The 6,000-nt window shown below is 45.2% G+C and overlaps 1 protein-coding gene across 1 annotated transcript in view; it reads right to left on the reverse strand.

The window, feature by feature from the left end:
* The window catches only part of L3MBTL1 (L3MBTL histone methyl-lysine binding protein 1), a 33,929-nt gene extending 28,329 nt beyond the window's left edge, over nt 1-5,600 (reverse strand). The window contains exon 1 of the mRNA XM_066330471.1: nt 4,841-5,600. The gene's annotated coding sequence lies outside the window, so the exon portion shown is untranslated. The remainder of the gene's footprint in view (nt 1-4,840) is intronic.
* Nucleotides 5,601-6,000: the final 400 nt, after the last annotated feature.

Consider the following 6,000-nt stretch of genomic DNA (forward strand, 5'->3'; position numbering starts at 1 on the left):
GCTCACCCTGACAGCCAGCTCTGGCAGCTCTGAACACAGGTCACGGAGTGTTCCTGCTCACTTTGAAGACTGTAGGAACAACCTCACAGTTAGAGTGTATCTGCAAGTTCCTTGTCACCTTGAGTTTTGTACTCCAAAAGTTTTACCACATTGAAAATATTAAGTCAGACTCTGATGAAGCAACAGATCCTGCAAATCAGGGGGGAAGTAACAATATATGTCCTCTGCTACTACTGCCTTCTTCCCCATTTTCAAATAAAATTCCAGTGTAGAAAAAGATTTTCTCATATCAATCCTTTTATGCTGCAGAGTGAAGGTCAAACGTATTTGAATGAGGAGCAGAGTGAAATTCAGTCACTTGAAAAGCAGCCCATCAGTTCTCTGTTCCTCTCTGAGCTTGCTGTATAAAAACAATCAGGAATTCAGAATTACGAATTCCTGGGGAACAGCTACATTAGATTAAAAAAAAAGAGGAAACAGTCCTGGCTTCCCAGTGAACGCTCTGGCTGATTAACATCAGACCATTCCCCTCTCTGTGCCTCAAATTCCATCTCTGTTGGGAAGGATCTGAACTTACACCTCGGGGGTTGGAGAGCTGTCCTGAGGAAGGACAGCTCAGGTTTTGGCCTGAGGGCAAGTGGAACAGGAGCCAGCAGTGCCTTGGCAGCCCCAAGGGCCAGCCCTGCCCCAGGGGACATGAGGACGGCGACCGTCCTGCACTGGGGCAGCCTCACCTCCAGTGCTGGGGACAGTTTGGGCACACAAAGGACATCTGAGGGCTGTAACTGTGCCCAGAGGAGGGGACCAGGATGGGGAAAGGTCCTGAGGGAAGGACTTGGCAGGCGCAGCTGAAGCCACTTGGCCAGTTCAGCTGGGAAGAGAGAAGGCTGAGGGGTGACCCCATTGCTCTCTGCACCTTCCTCCTGGGGGGCAGGTGCTGATCTCCCCCTGCTGGGACCAGCAGTGGGACCCGGGGAGATGGAACAAAGCTGCCTCAGGGGAAGCTCAGATGGGACATTGGGAAAAAGCTCCTCACCCAGAGGCTGCTCAGTGCCTGAACAGGCTCCCCAGGGAAGTGGTCACAGCACCAAGTTCAGGGAGTGTCTGGACAATACTCAGTCCCTATGGTTTAATTTTAGGTGGTCCTGCCAGGAGCAGGGTTTTGGACTCAATGGTCCTTATGGATCCCCTCCAGCTTGAGCTATTCTGGGATTCTATGAACTTTTGTTTACTTAAGCTTAGCTCTTTGTAATACTTTTATGATTTAATTTATTCTGTAATGGATTTTTCAACTCTGCTGGGCCATTAGCCCTGTGAACCCAATGTGTACAGGGCTGTGCTGCCCTTGGACTTGCTTGGCTGGGATTCATCCACAAAACATCCTGCTATTCACAGGATAGCACACATGCTAGTGCCTGTCACTCCTGTCCTCACCCACAATCACGTCCCAAAAGCCTGACAGAGACCTCATAACACATGAAGCAACAGGAAGCTGCTGCCATCCGCAGTGGGAAGGTCACTGCAATGCTGTGTATCAGTTTCATGCTTTCTAGGAGGATGTGTGTGGAGAACTACAGAACAGTTCTGGTCTGGGCTGCCACATGTATGCAGCTGACACCTGAATGATGACAAGTGGTGGATTACACTTTCAGTGTCACAGAGCAACTGGTTTTAATTGTCAGCAAATAGACCCAGAAAAGGTAATTGGAGAGGCTCTTTCAGAAATAATTTTCTTGTGTCTCCCATTACTGTCAGCACTTGTTCCATGCTTGAACTAGAGCTGAGCAGAACAGGAGCACCTGTGTCACCCCCCAGGTGAATTATACAGCATCCCTGTGACCACTGTGATAACAAGAGACTGTGCTGTGTAATTTTCCCCTTGTACTGATGCTGAGCAGAACAGGGAGCACAAGAGCTGTGCAGGGGAAAGCATCTTGCACTTTATCCCATTCTGCTCCCAGCAGCTCACCTGGGTGCAGTTGTCCACTGTGGTCACAACAGGCCCATGAACTGTGATCCATTGAACACCTGCTGGCTTAACAGCACTAACTTCTTATTCCCATTTACAGGATAATCCTGTTCCAGGAGCTGCACACACCAGTAATAAATCTACAACCCCCCCACTCCATCCACACGCCAGCACAGACTGTCATATCCAACCCTGGTGTCACCTGCAGCCTTCCCTCCACTGTTTTTGGTACTTGGGACTGAGATCACTGTACTCAGTTCCTAGCCAGAGGAAAAACACTGGAGCAAGACTTAAGTGTCTGCTTCTAAAATGAATAAAAACAGTGTTTAAGGTTTTCTAAATTAGACAACCCTGAAAAATTCACTTTCTGTGAACAAGAGGATGTTGCCCTTGAGTCAATCACCCAGAATCATGGCCAAAACTTGAGTCCTAGTAAAAGGACTGAGTCATGCATTCTAGCTGCAGACATCTTCCTGTGGTCAGCACTTCTTCCACGGTGTGGATCATACCAAATGCTCTGCCATTCCTTCTCCCACAGGAACACACTTACGTGCTTCCAACACAGCCTGCTAAAGACAGATGTTTCTAAAAGGCTGGAAGCTTATGAGCCACTTCGGAGCAGTTTGTTTATTGCAAATTTTTTACTGGATTATGAAACAGCTGAAACTTCCCCTCTGACACCTACACACACATTTAGCAAACTAATAATGTGTGAGGGAGCTGTGAGAGTTGAGTGCACATTCTGCTATTTCAATCCTTTTCACCTAACTGCAAAAAAAGAGGGGTGGAAAGAGCTGATCACGGTGTAAAAACAACCATTATGATCCTAAGGACACATAGATCAAATTTCCAAACTGCTGCCACTACACAGAGCAATATTTGTATTAGTTGTGCTTCCCATCTTTTAAAGTAACATGTTCCTCTTTGCTTTAAACAGCCCTGACAAAGCCAGGGCACAGCAAAAGGTTACTGAGGGTGTTGCATGAACTTTATCACCAACTGCATCCAAGTGATGCATCTTTCAAAAGATCGCAGAGTCTGCATCACCTCTCAAAGACATTCCCAGCACCACAGATACTTGTTGGAATTTCCAGGCTCCTCAGCCAAGTTCCTATTTTCACAGCTTTTGCTCTTTGACATATGAAATTGTTCTGTGGATGTTAGGGTGCCAACCTAAACTAGACTTCAGCAAGAATTGGAAATAGCCCAAGTTATTCCATGTGTGAAGAAGAAATCCAAGAATTGTTTTAAATGTCTCTCCCCATTGCTCATCTAACCTTGGCTACAATCAGGATTGGGACAGAGTAATCTCTTAATTGTAAACATAGTTTGAAACCATGGAATTTAGAGGTAGAAATGTTATAGTAGAAAAAAGGAGGGTCACTAACCTGAGCCCCTCAGCTCTGCTCCAAGCAGTGATATTGCAAGGTGAGAGACTTATTTTAGTGTACATCAGACACAGAAGTTGTGCCCTTCCTCACAGCAACACAATCCTTCCTGACGTAGGATCAAATAAAAAGGGAATCAAACAGAGGTTGTGGCTGCCCCATCCCTGGAAGTATCCAAGGGCAGGCTGGAGGAGGTTTGGAGCAGCCTGCTCTGGTGGCAGGTGACTCTGCCCATGGCAGTGGGTGGGACTGGGTGGTCTTTAAGGTCCCTCCAACCAAACCAGCCTGTGATTCTATGATTTAAGGACAAAACTTGCATTTATGTCAAAAGCTAAAACACATAGAGGGATGTGTTTTCAAATATATGAAAGGGCCAGGACCAGGCTGCAAATAGAGTCCCAGGTTCTAAATTTCACTTCTAATGATAGTGGCGATTTATCTTTCACAATTTGCTACAGGGCACTTAGATTTTGTCAATCCTGCATGCCACATTTGATGAGAAGGCAAGTTTCAAATTTCTCTTTTGTCTTTAAAAAGACAAATTTATATTGATTATACCAAATGCAAAAAAAACCCAAAAAAACCCAAAAAAAAACCCCAAAAAAACCCAAAAAAAAAACCCCCAAAAAAACCAAACCCACAAAAAAAAAAAAAAAGTCATGTAGCTCAATTCTGAAGCACATTTCCAAAAGGTTGTTTTTAGAGTTAGGTTAAAAACTGAGTTATGACAATGCCTGGTGGTTTTCCCATCAAACTATTGCTGCTACTGCAGGCAAAGCAAAGCACATGCAGCCAGCATGCAGGTCCTGTAGCCTTTCACTCTTGTATGGAGATTTATCCAATCCCTTTCATCACACCCAGAAGAGATCTCAGGAATAATCACACTTGTGACAACCAACACACACCAGCCTCAGTGTTCCACTCCCACAGAAAGTGCTGCTGACAGAGCTGGAACACTGAGGGTGTTTGAGTTTTGCTGATTCCTTACAGCATCATCACAAGCCTATGCACTTCACTGCCTGGCTCAGGATCTGGCACTACTAAAATCCTCCTGGCTTTCCAGAGGAAACTCATCCACAAGGATGAGTCATGCAAAGGAATCCCTGCTTCATTTGCACAGTGAAGGACAGCAGCCAAAGCAGACAGGCAATGTGGCTTCAGTAACACAGAAAGGAATCTGGATATTTAAAGGAGTTTCAGGTAAATTGGTTAAATGCCATCAGGCCTTACCCTGTAATTCACGAATAAGAACTCAAAACATAAGCACTGTCACAGCAATCTCGGCTCAGGAAGCTGAGTGTAGCTGGTTAAGACCCATCACTCTGCATTGCTGCCCATTGCTGGGTGCCCACAGCCTGAGTGACCAGGACATCCTTGGGCTGGCACTGGGGTCACTTTTAGAAATTAGGGATTGTATTTACAAAAAAGTAATGGTCAAAATCTTGCTATCACACAGACACATACTGGGAATATACGCATGTACCTTTCAACCTGCTGAGCTCCAAGCCAAATCCTTCTCTTGAGGAGTGTGATGTGTAATTTACCAGAGTTCTCTGCGAAGTTTACAGAAGAACAGTTCCCTCTGAAGTCTGACCTTACTCCATGATCCCAAGTATAACCAAAGCAGCTTAACTCAAGTATGTCAAGTGTATCTTAGGCTGCAAACATGAACATTACTGTTTCTTGCCTAGTTTGAATTCTGTAGGGAGCACCCAGTACTTCCCTCCCCTCTGAGATCTTGCAATAAACAAGTGTGAAACCATTTTCCTACTCATGCTAAAATACACCACCCTCAGCAAAAAGCTCCAGTTTAACCCAAACACTCCTTATCATAACTTACCACCAGGGTCAGGTAGAGATAACACTGCAGCACTCAGGCTGACAACCTGATCTTATGGCAACACCAGGCATGGAACTACTCCAGTTCAGGTTCCAGGAACATGAGCTTGGAACTGACCACTCTTCCTAGGACCCCCTATGCCACCAGCATGGATATTCACCTGCTACAGACAAAGTGCAGCTTTTCAGAGATGATCAGGCAATGGTGAGAAACTGGATTTCAGAAGACTTATAGCATAAAGAAATTTCAGTACAGACAAATTTGCATCAAGTCACATTTCACACGTGCCCTATGCTGACCCAATTCTTATGGGCAGGTGTGTAACTTGGGACCAGAGGTGCAGCTGTCACACCCAGCCGCACCTGCAGGAAGGACAAGGTGACACACTGGGACACAAAGAGCTTGTGCTGGTCTCAAGCACACTACATGAGCCTGTCAAGAGCTACCAAGTCTTTCGCTAAACCAAGGTTTTCTCCATAAAAGCAGAGTAAGTTGTGATTTCCCCAGCACAAGGCAGAGCAAGAATCCCATTTCACTGCAAGGAACACAAGAGTTTGAGTCACCAATTTAATTTTATACAAGTCAAACTACATGTTGTATAAAGAGTACAAGGCAGTTCTAATGTTTGCTACTGCATGTTACAAAAATCAATTGAACTATAAAGGGGAATTTTTGGGACGAGTCCTATTCCACAATTTAAGTGAATTGGCAACTGTGGTTCAGCAAAGCCTTAGTTAAAACTAGAACTCTAGCTCCAAGAGATTACATTTCCAGTAAAGTTCGGACCTACACACAAGAGGATT

This window comes from Sylvia atricapilla, chromosome 16, assembly GCF_009819655.1.
Source record: "Sylvia atricapilla isolate bSylAtr1 chromosome 16, bSylAtr1.pri, whole genome shotgun sequence".
Taxonomy (NCBI): Eukaryota; Metazoa; Chordata; class Aves; order Passeriformes; family Sylviidae; genus Sylvia; species Sylvia atricapilla.